Source organism: Anastrepha ludens, unplaced genomic scaffold (assembly GCF_028408465.1).
Source record: "Anastrepha ludens isolate Willacy unplaced genomic scaffold, idAnaLude1.1 ptg000018l, whole genome shotgun sequence".
In the NCBI taxonomy this organism is placed as follows: Eukaryota; Metazoa; Arthropoda; class Insecta; order Diptera; family Tephritidae; genus Anastrepha; species Anastrepha ludens.
This window is the reverse complement of record NW_026530029.1, coordinates 891,617-903,062: the sequence shown is the minus strand read 5'-3', so window position 1 is coordinate 903,062 and position 11,446 is coordinate 891,617. Positions and strand designations below refer to the sequence as shown.

Sequence of the window (11,446 nt, the reverse complement as noted above, 5' to 3'; positions counted from 1 at the left end):
CAAGCTCCTCTAGCCGTTGTAACACCCGGTCCTAGCGCAAGTAATCAAATGCCCCCTTAAAGTCAATAAACATGCCAAGGACATATTTACTGACGTTTTCCCTAACTACACTCTGAACATACATCCACGCATCTTCTACACTACGTCCTTTCCTAAAACCATACTGCCTATCCGACCTAACATCCCGAGTTAGCTCCTGAAGCCGCTCAACCATAACCCTTTCCAGCACTTTTCCAAGTACTGGAAGGAGGCTGATACCACGATAAGATCGAGGATCGCTCCTGATCTTATCGGGCGACTTCAAGAGTACAACGACCCTAGCAACTTTCCACTGGCGTGGAAAATATCCCTCCCATATGCATTTATCATAAATGGGCTCCAAATATTCCGGAATGAACTTCCACAAGCATTTGCACATCTCTCCGTTCAAACCATCGAAACCTGGAGACCTTTTAGACCTGACCAGGCCAAACGCATAGTCCAACTCCCCAACGTCTAGTGGAGGGACAGGCACCTCTTGTGCAGGAGGAACTTGAACCTCAGCCCTGGGAAAGAACTCGCCTAACAAAACATTGGCGCACTCTCTCCACGTCGATAATACAGTATCACCTACGCGAAGAGAGCTAGCCATCTCATTTCGACGACCCCGACAGATCCTAAAGACCTGTCCCCAAGGGTCGTCCCTATTTTCACCCACAAATCTCCTCCACTCTTCCTCCTTGACTCTCACAAGCATCTTCTTATACTCTTTCATCCCTACACTAAATTGATACTTGAGCTGAGACAGATTCTCCGAATTGGTCCGCCTGCCGCGTTGAAACAACCGCCTCAAGCGCCGGACAGACCTCCTCTTTGAGTTCAACTCGCTAGTCCACCATTTCACACCTTTCATTCTCACAGCCCTAGCTTTCCTAAACACTGAGTCATTCACTCCCCAGACACATTCAGATAGACGAGCAATTTGCTCGTCAACCCCCAATTCCTCAAACTCACTAAGCGGTATATCCAATACCGCTTCCCTAACAGTATGTCCATATCGGTTCCAGTCAGTACACGAGGTACGCCATCGCCTCAATGGACTCCCCCCTTCTAGCTGCGGGGTACGGGGAGTAACCATAATTTGTATTAAATTATGGTCACTAATTCCCCAACCCCCCCTAACACTCCATTTACACTCGAACCTACTCGCTGCTGCGTCATTCATGAGCGTCACGTCAATGTCACTCACACCTCTAGGCCCCTCAAACGTATACCATACGCTTGGTTCGTTTGCTACGAGGAGGTTATTCGCCACAAGCCATTCGCTCATAACCTCACCCCGATCGTGGCTCCGATATCCAGCACTATGCCTGGATACCTTGCTGAACCACATCGGGGAGGTAGCATTCGCATCAAGACACACGATGGCAGGAATGCTACTCTCATGTAGTAGCACCGCATCAATGTATCTTAAGTAGGGCTCTAGAGGCTCGTCAAACTTGCAGTACAAGCTGACGACATTCATTCTGCCGAATTCCCCCTCGACACACACACATACCACCCACTGTGATGAGTCAACTACTACACAAGAGTAGCTTGGCTCACACACAGCTACTGCGGCATTGACTCCAAGGTCCGTAAAGACCCTGAAGCCCCCAGGAAGACCTCTCACCACCCCATTGGTGGAGTATGGTTCCTGGAGCAAAGCAATGCCGCAGCCCCCCTCCGACATACACGCCCCCAATTCACACATCACGGCATAAGACCCCTGACAGTTCAGTTGATATAGTTCAACCATCAATGTCTAGCGTTCGCACGGGCAACAATGGCACAGTACACCGGGCAGACAGTGGACATCATCAAATGTCCGGCTGGCTTGCCCTTAAATGCACAGTTGCGACAATGCGGGGCATTGCCGCAACCTGCACTCCTGTGCCCTTCTTGCCCGCACCTACGGCAGACATCCTTCTTGGCTCTGCATTCTGCCACCCTGTGATCGAAACCCATGCATCGGAAGCAGCCGGGCGTCAGTTGGTCCGGCCGTACCCGGAAGGAAAACCACTTAACGTAGCAACGACCTGCTTCCAGGAGGGCGGACATTAGCATGCCCGTTCCCTCAAGGACAACATTCGTCACCCCATCAGGGCTGACCTTCCAAGGACGGCTGACCATCCTCACGTCCTTCTCAAGGCACCCAGGGCTGAACTCCTTGAGGTTCAAACGGAACAACTCTCCCATGAACTCGTCAGGGGAGATCTCCGTGTGGACCCCCTGGACCACAACCCTAGGCCCCAGCTTCCGACGTACGCTCACATCGAGCCCCACCTCGGAAAACTTGGCATTTTTTGCCAAGTTATCCCTCTCAGCAACTGATGGGGTGCGAATAATCGCACCTCCATCCTTCAACGGGCGCACCTCGTGCACCCTAACCCCCATGGAAGGCCCTACCTCCTTTATCACTTTCTTAATGACCTCCTTGGATGTAGTGGGGGTTTTACCCCTCACTACGACCGACCAGGTCTCAACTGGCTTGGGCGCCGGCAACGGAGGCAACACAGGCGCAGGCGCCTGAGGTGCCGGCATCATCGCTGCACCAGCCAGCGCAGCTCCAGTCGTCCTCCGAGGTGCTTCCTCCCTAGTTACCTTTGTGGCTTCCAACCGCCCACGAAGATGGGCGATCTTCGCCACCATCTCAACAAAAAGCTCCTCAAACTCCAAGGAGTATCCAAGGAGATCCTTCGCTGTGCTCTTCGGGACGCCGTCCATGTCTATGATGGCTCCGCTGAAAGCAGCCACCACGGACTTGAATCGCCCCATATATTCCCCCCCAACCTTCTTTTGTTCGGCACCCCCGCCGAACGTTCCCAAATTCTCCAGGGAAGCATCCAAATTCCTGCGGAATTTCTCCATTTGCTTCCCTGCTGGACCCAATTTGGCCCCTGCCTTCCGCACCTTTTTCTCCCCTCCCTTTTTCTCCCCCTCGGAAGCGCCCTCGCATCCGCTTACCCCCGACTTACCTTCAGGTAACTTAGGGGCTACCTTCCCCTCATCTCTCGCCTTTTCTACCGGAACCGCTGCACCTCCAGCGGTCTTCTTCTTAATACGAGGAGGAGACCGCAAAATCACCTCCTCCTCTCCGGACGTCGTTTCCTCCATTGCCGACGAAGGCACCGCCGAACCGCTTGGAAGAGGGGTGTTCGCCCTCTTCCGAATACCGTCAAGTTTGGGCATAGCCCAACGACCCTCACACCTAGGTTGCCGAATTCGCCGGATAAAGGCCTCCCGAGCAACAACAAAAATAGGGTCCCTTTTGGGCGACGGCAAATACTGTACGGCAGGAATGAACCCCGCACAGGCACGCACACAGCGGCTGCACCTATCGGCGAGCCAAAGCAAAGCGCGAGGGCGTAGCCCACAGCGCCAACCAAAGGTCTGGCAAAGGCCACCACCAATGCCTTGCCGGACGGAACACTGTTCCCCGAACAAGGACGGGTCGACCAAGGTGGAGCTAACGCCGAGCTCGACCGCAGGCAAAAACACAACACGCTCTGGTCGTAGCACCTGCACAAGGTATTCAACCTTGGCACAGTACTGTACCCACGCACAAAAGGGGACGCCCTTTTTACTGTTGCCAAATATGGCAATATAGCGGCACGACTACCTAGTGTACACGCACTCAAGGAACCCACGCTGAAAAATAACAGCGCGACACTAATCCGACGCCGAGAACTAACGGCACGCGCCAAAAACCACGCCGAAAAATAACGGCACGCGCAAAACACCACGCCAAAAAAATAACGGCACGCCCACAAAAGTTGTAAACAACTTTAGCGGAAAATTACCGACGCTATGTATATAGCAGCACTCACACGCACGCACTATGTGTCAATAGTACGGAGTATAGTGGCACTCACTAGAGTGTCCAACAACACTACCGTACGGCACTTCCAATCACTCGTAAACACTGTACCGCTATGGTACAGCTACGACAAAAGTAGCGTCACTCGCACAACGGCACTCACTCAAGCGTCCAATAAATCACTACGCTGTACGAAACACGTACAGCCACGCAAAAAATTGGCGTCACTCGAAAAACGGTATCACGCACCGATATTCACACACGAATGTAACCGCAAAAGAAATCGCAAAAAAGATCGCAAATCACCGCTCAACACACGAGACGTCCGCACTATTCAACAGTCAGACTGAGAATGAGTAGATAGGGACATCATCGTCTGGTGTTTTTAACGTGAGTACCTGCTGGCGACAGCCCGAACCCACGGTGCTCAAAAGCACAACGTATCAATACAATGCGTTGATCAGCGCCCCAAAAATGCCGAAGCATTTAAGGATACCGATTGGCAGTGTGGCATGGACACACTGACCACCTTGGTAGGGCTCGAGGCCTACCCATACCTCTGCCGTTCTTTGGGTCCCGACACCCGGTTAATTGCAACACTACATCGAGCTAAAGCTCTACCCGCGCTTTAGGTCTCAACCACAGCCACCACGAAAACCTCCCCGAAGGGCCGTTCCCATAGAACAGGTCAGAGCGAACTCTGAGGGCTCCTGTTCCCCGTGGTACCGAGTTAAGGTCTCCGGTAAGACATCGAACCCGAAGACTCTGCCAGTTGAGCATCCATACTACTCAGGCACTGGCAAACCTAGATTTTAGTCGCCTTTTACGACAGGCATACCTTACCTCGGGCATATTCTAACCCGTGCACCGCTGGGGGGAGTAGATAGGGACATCATCGTCTGGTGTTTTTAACGTGAGTATCTGCTGGCGACAGCCCGAACCCACGGTGCTCAAAAGCACAACGTATCAATACAATGCGTTGATCAGCGCCCCAAAAATGCCGAAGCATTTAAGGATACCGATTGGCAGTGTGGCATGGACACACTGACCACCTTGGTAGGGCTCGAGGCCTACCCATACCTCTGCCGTTCTTTGGGTCCCGACACCCGGTTAATTGCAACACTACATCGAGCTAAAGCTCTACCCGCGCTTTAGGTCTCAACCACAGCCACCACGAAAACCTCCCCGAAGGGCCGTTCCCATAGAACAGGTCAGAGCGAACTCTGAGGGCTCCTGTTCCCCGTGGTACCGAGTTAAGGTCTCCGGTAAGACATCGAACCCGAAGACTCTGCCAGTTGAGCATCCATACTACTCAGGCACTGGCAAACCTAGATTTTAGTCGCCTTTTACGACAGGCATACCTTACCTCGGGCATATTCTAACCCCTGCACCGCTGGGGGGAGTAGATAGGGACAGTAGGAATCTCGTTAATCCATTCATGCGCGTCACTAATTAGATGACGAGGCATTTGGCTACCTTAAGAGAGTCATAGTTACTCCCGCCGTTTACCCGCGCTTACTTGAATTTCTTCACTTTGACATTCAGAGCACTGGGCAGAAATCACATTGTGTCAACACCCGTTAGGGCCATCACAATGCTTTGTTTTAATTAGACAGTCGGATTCCCCAAGTCCGTGCCAGTTCTGAATTGATTGTTAATTGATAATCGTTATAATTTAAAAAGAATATATATCGAATGATATAATTCCTTAAAAATTTTAGCAAGAAAGTTCCACAATTGGCTACGTAACTACTATCCGGGGAACAAGAATCGTAATTCTCTATTTACCCAGAACGAGTACATAAACCATGGTATTGCTTCCCAATCAAGCCCGACTATCTCAATCTTCAGAGCCAATCCTTATCCCGAAGTTACGGATCTAATTTGCCGACTTCCCTTACCTACATTATTCTATCGACTAGAGACTCTTCACCTTGGAGACCAGCTGCGGATATTGGTACGGCCTGTTGAGAAGTTTGCGTGACCCCACCATAAATTTTCAAGGTCCGAGGAGAAAATATCGACACAACAGTAAATGTCATGCTCTTCTAGTCCATCTACCATATCTCTCTTCGAAAGACTTCCATGGTAGTACGACTATAAAACAGAAAAGAAAACTCTTCCGATATCTCTCGACGGCTTCTTTATGGTCATTCCTGTTGCCAGGATGAGCACAAGGCCCATTTTTAATAACAAACGGATACTCAACAGGTTACGGAATTGGAACCGTATTCCCTTTCGTTCAAAATAATTCAAGTATTTAATTATTTTTTAATATATATATATAAATTTTATTAATATTTTTTTATTAAAAACTTGAAAATTTTCGGCTTTCGCCTTGAACTTAGGACCGACTAACTCGTGATCAACCACTGTTCACACGAAACCCTTCTCCACTTCAGTCCTCCAAGGTCTCATTCGATTATTTGCTACTACCACCAATATCTGTACCAATAGCGGCTCCATGCAGGCTTACGCCAAACACTTCTAAGCACACTATTGTACCCTCCTACTCACTAAAGTTTCAAAATTTATAAATCAATCGAAATTGTTTTATAAATCATCTACTTTAGCGGTAATGTATAGGTATACAACTTAAGCGCCATCCATTTTAAGGGCTAGTTGCTTCGGCAGGTGAGTTGTTACACACTCCTTAGCGGATTACGACTTCCATGTCCACCGTCCTGCTGTTTTAAGCAACCAACGCCTTTCATGGTATCTGCATGAGTTGTTAATTTAGGCACCGTAACATTACGTTTGGTTCATCCCACAGCGCCAGTTCTGCTTACCAAAAGTGGCCCACTGGGCACATTATATCATAACCTCAACCTTCATATCAAGAAAGGTGAGGTTCTTACCCATTTAAAGTTTGAGAATAGGTTAAAATCGTTTCGACCCTAAGGCCTCTAATCATTCGCTTTACCAGATAAGATTATTTTATATAATTTTTAAATGCACCAGCTATCCTGAGGGAAACTTCGGAGGGAACCAGCTACTAGATGGTTCGATTGGTCTTTCGCCCCTATACTCAATTCTGACAATCGATTTGCACGTCAGAACTGTTTCGGTCTTCCATCAGGGTTTCCCCTGACTTCAACCTGATCAAGTATAGTTCACCATCTTTCGGGTCACAGCATATATGCTCAAGGTACGCTCCAGTTAGAGGTATAAATAATAATAAATTATCATTATACATAACTATATGGAACGCCCCGGGATTGAATTAATTGACTATTTAAGAAAATAGACTAAAAATTAATCCCATTATATTTTTAAGTTAAGTTAATTATGCCATTAAGTTTAATATAACTCAATGACTTGCACATATGTTAGACTCCTTGGTCCGTGTTTCAAGACGGGTCCCGAAGGTATCCTGAATCTTTCGCATTGTTAATCATATAAATGCATACAAATAAATATTAATATCATAGATATTAAATTTTTTGTAAAATTCAAAAAATGAATTTTAGCATTATATATAATAAAATCTATCAACACTTTATCAAATCATTAGTATTTATTCTATGTTAATATGCTTAAAAAGCAAATTAATTTAAATAAACTTAATATCACCAATGATCTTTTGATAAATACTTTATTATGTTAATAGATTACAATGTCCTTATATGAAAAAAATGCACATTATTTTTAATTATTTAATGATGAATTTTTCATAATGGATATTCAGGTTCATCGGGCTTAACCTCTAAGCAGTTTCACGTACTATTTAACTCTCTATTCAGAGTTCTTTTCAACTTTCCCTCACGGTACTTGTTTACTATCGGTCTCATGGTTATATTTAGTTTTAGATGGAGTTTACCACCCACTTAGTGCTGCATTATCAAGCAACACGACTCTTTGGAAATATCTTTCTAGTAATCATTAACGTTATACGGGCCTGGCACCCTCTATGGGTAAATGGCCTCATTTAAGAAGGACTTAAATCGTTAATTTCTCATACTAGATATTAAGATATTCCATACACTGCATCTCACATTTGACATATAGACAAAGTGACTTAGTGCTGAACTATTTTCTTTTCGCTCGCCGCTACTAAGAAAATCCTTGTTAGTTTCTTTTCCTCCCCTCATTAATATGCTTAAATTCAGGGGGTAATCCCATATGAGTTGAGGTTGTTTTAAAATATTTTTTATCTTCTCACACAATTTAATAAATAATTATATCATCTTTTCATCTCTATTTTTCTTTTTTCCTTTTATATAAATATATATTATAAATAATAATTATGTAAAATGAGGCAATTCTAGAATAAAAAAAATTAATTTTTATGCTAGACATTCCTCCTTTAATTACATATATAAATTAATATTTTATATATATATAAATAATATGAAAATTTTTTAAAGAGAATACTTAGATTCAAAATTTTTATTTCATTTTATTTGAGAGGATTTTTTTTTTTTAAGAATATATATAATAAATAAAAAATTCATTATATAATCTTTATTTTTTTGCTATTAATATTATGAATTATTTAAAATCCAATAATATACACATTTGCTTAAATTCAATTATTTTTATAAAAGAATAAGCAACTTATTTAGCATAGTCTTACAACCCTCAACCATATGTAGTCCAAGCAGTACTTTAAAATTTAATTTAATGTACATAACAGCATGGACTGCGATATGCGTTCAAAATGTCGATGTTCATGTGTCCTGCAGTTCACACGATGACGCACAGTTTGCTGCGTTCTTCATCGACCCATGAGCCAAGTGATCCACCGCTTAGAGTATTTTTTTATTTATTTTTATTTATAACAAATGTCAATTTTTTTTTGCATATATTAATTGAAAGAGTAAAATTAAATAATAATAATAATAATATATAAATTGATTTTCTTTCAATAATATATATCAAATATATTTAACTCTAAACATTTTTATTAAGTTGCGAATGTCTTAGTTCAACAATAATACAGTGGTGGTATTTATTATGTTTGATTATTTTGTATTTTTTTAATCATTTTATGTATATATATTAATAAATATATACCACTTTTGTTATTGTGAACAAATTAACTTATCATTCAATCAAATGAATAATAAGTACAACTTTCTATTTTCATGTTTAAAGGTTTTTAAAAGAAAAAATAAGAAAAAACATTACAAAATGTACCATCATATTATATTTAATATGATATAATTGATGGATAACAAATTGAATGAAAAAGAATAAAAAGAATATGGATTCAAAATAATTATAAATTTTTCTTTTTTTTCTTTTTTTTTTTTTTTTCTTTTGTTTGTTTTTGTTTTTATTTTTTTTGGCATTGTTTGTTTTTCTTACGGATATGGAACACAATAATGATCCTTCCGCAGGTTCACCTACGGAAACCTTGTTACGACTTTTACTTCCTCTAAATAATCAAGTTCGGTCAACTTTTGCGAAACAACCGTGACACACGAGGCGTCACAGTGATCACGTCCGGAGACCTCACTAAATAATTCAATCGGTAGTAGCGACGGGCGGTGTGTACAAAGGGCAGGGACTTAATCAATGCGAGTTAATAACTCGCACTTACTGGGAATTCCAAGTTCATGTGAACAGTTTCAGTTCACAATCCCAAGCATGAAAGTGGTTCAGCGGTTTACCCGGACCTCTCGGTCTAGGAAATACACGTTGATACTTTCATTGTAGCGCGCGTGCAGCCCAGGACATCTAAGGGCATCACAGACCTGTTATTGCTCAATCTCGTTACTGCTAGACGCAATTTGTCCATTTAAGAAGCTAGTGTCCTTATAATGGGACAAACCAACAGGTACGACTCCACTTATATAAACACATTCAAACACTTGTACATTCAAGATGTACGCATGAAAGAAGGCTATATAAGTTTCAACATCATAATCCTGAAAGCATCTATTTAATATATTTGAGTCTCGTTCGTTATCGGAATTAACCAGACAAATCACTCCACGAACTAAGAACGGCCATGCACCACCACCCATAGATTCGAGAAAGAGCTATCAATCTGTCTTACACGCTTATGTTCGGACCTGGTAAGTTTTCCCGTGTTGAGTCAAATTAAGCCGCAGGCTCCACTCCTGGTGGTGCCCTTCCGTCAATTCCTTTAAGTTTCAGCTTTGCAACCATACTTCCCCCGGAGCCCAAAAGCTTTGGTTTCCCGGGAAGCGACTGAGAGAGCCATAGTAGTAGCTACACCCAATTGCTAGCTGGCATCGTTTATGGTTAGAACTAGGGCGGTATCTGATCGCCTTCGAACCTCTAACTTTCGTTCTTGATTAATGAAAACATCTTTGGCAAATGCTTTCGCTTAAGTTAGTCTTACGACGGTCCAAGAATTTCACCTCTCGCGTCGTAATACTAATGCCCCCAAACTGCTTCTATTAATCATTACCTCTTGATCTAAAAACCAATGAAAGTAGAACAGAGGTCTTATTTCATTATTCCATGCACAAAATATTCAGGCATTTGGAGCCTGCTTTAAGCACTCTAATTTGTTCAAAGTAACTGTACCGGCCCACAACAACACTCGATGAAGAGCACTGAAGTAGGTTTAAATAGGAGGAATATATAAAAAATACATTGTATTAATTATATATAAGAACTCCACCGGTAATACGCTTACATACATAAGGTAATGTGCATACCACAATATATAGTTGTACTACCCGTATGAAGCACAAATTCAACTACGAACGTTTTAACCGCAACAACTTTAATATACGCTATTGGAGCTGGAATTACCGCGGCTGCTGGCACCAGACTTGCCCTCCAATAGGTCCTTGTTAAAGGATTTAAAGTGTACTCATTCCAATTACAGGGCCTCGGATATGAGTCCTGTATTGTTATTTTTCGTCACTACCTCCCCGAACTGGGAGTGGGTAATTTACGCGCCTGCTGCCTTCCTTAGATGTGGTAGCCGTTTCTCAGGCTCCCTCTCCGGAATCGAACCCTGATTCCCCGTTACCCGTTGCAACCATGGTAGTCCTAGATACTACCATCAAAAGTTGATAGGGCAGACATTTGAAAGATCTGTCGTCGGTACGGGACCATACGATCTGCAAGTTATCTAGAGTTCAACCAATTTAACGATCAAATGATCGCTTGGTTTTAGTCTAATAAAAGCACACGTTCCATAAGGTCCGTGTTTATATTGCATGTATTAGCTCTAGAATTACCACAGTTATCCAAGTAACTGTTAACGATCTATGGAACCATAACTGATATAATGAGCCTTTTGCGGTTTCACTTTTAATTTGTTTGTACTTAGACATGCATGGCTTAATCTTTGAGACAAGCATATAACTACTGGCAGGATCAACCAGAATAATATATATATTTGTTTATATATTTTTCTTTGCTTTTCATATTTGAAAATTTCATAAATTACGGTGTATATAAAAAGTAAAGGGGAAAACGCACATACAATAGAACGTAATTTTAATAACACAATTTATGTATCATCATCATCATCATCATCATCATCATCAACATCATTATTATTATTATTATTATTTATTAATAATGTGCTTTTATTTGTATAAAATATTTGTATTTTATTTGGTCTTCTTCTTTGTTGTGTTTTTCTTTCATTTTCTTTCGTTCAATGTGCGCTCCCGC

The 11,446-nt window shown here is 42.9% G+C and overlaps 2 non-coding genes and 1 pseudogene across 2 annotated transcripts; all 3 read right to left on the bottom strand.

The window, feature by feature from the left end:
- Positions 1 to 5,202: 5,202 nt before the first annotated feature.
- Positions 5,203 to 7,974, bottom strand: LOC128870668 (large subunit ribosomal RNA; annotated as a pseudogene).
- A 439-nt stretch (positions 7,975 to 8,413) lies between these two features.
- LOC128870662 (5.8S ribosomal RNA) lies at positions 8,414 to 8,594 on the bottom strand. The gene has a single exon (XR_008455423.1). It is a non-coding gene; the product is annotated as a 5.8S ribosomal RNA (ribosomal RNA).
- Positions 8,595 to 9,163: 569 nt separating this feature from the next.
- Positions 9,164 to 11,154, bottom strand: LOC128870654 (small subunit ribosomal RNA). Its single transcript, XR_008455419.1, has one exon. It is a non-coding gene; the product is annotated as a small subunit ribosomal RNA (ribosomal RNA).
- Positions 11,155 to 11,446: the final 292 nt, after the last annotated feature.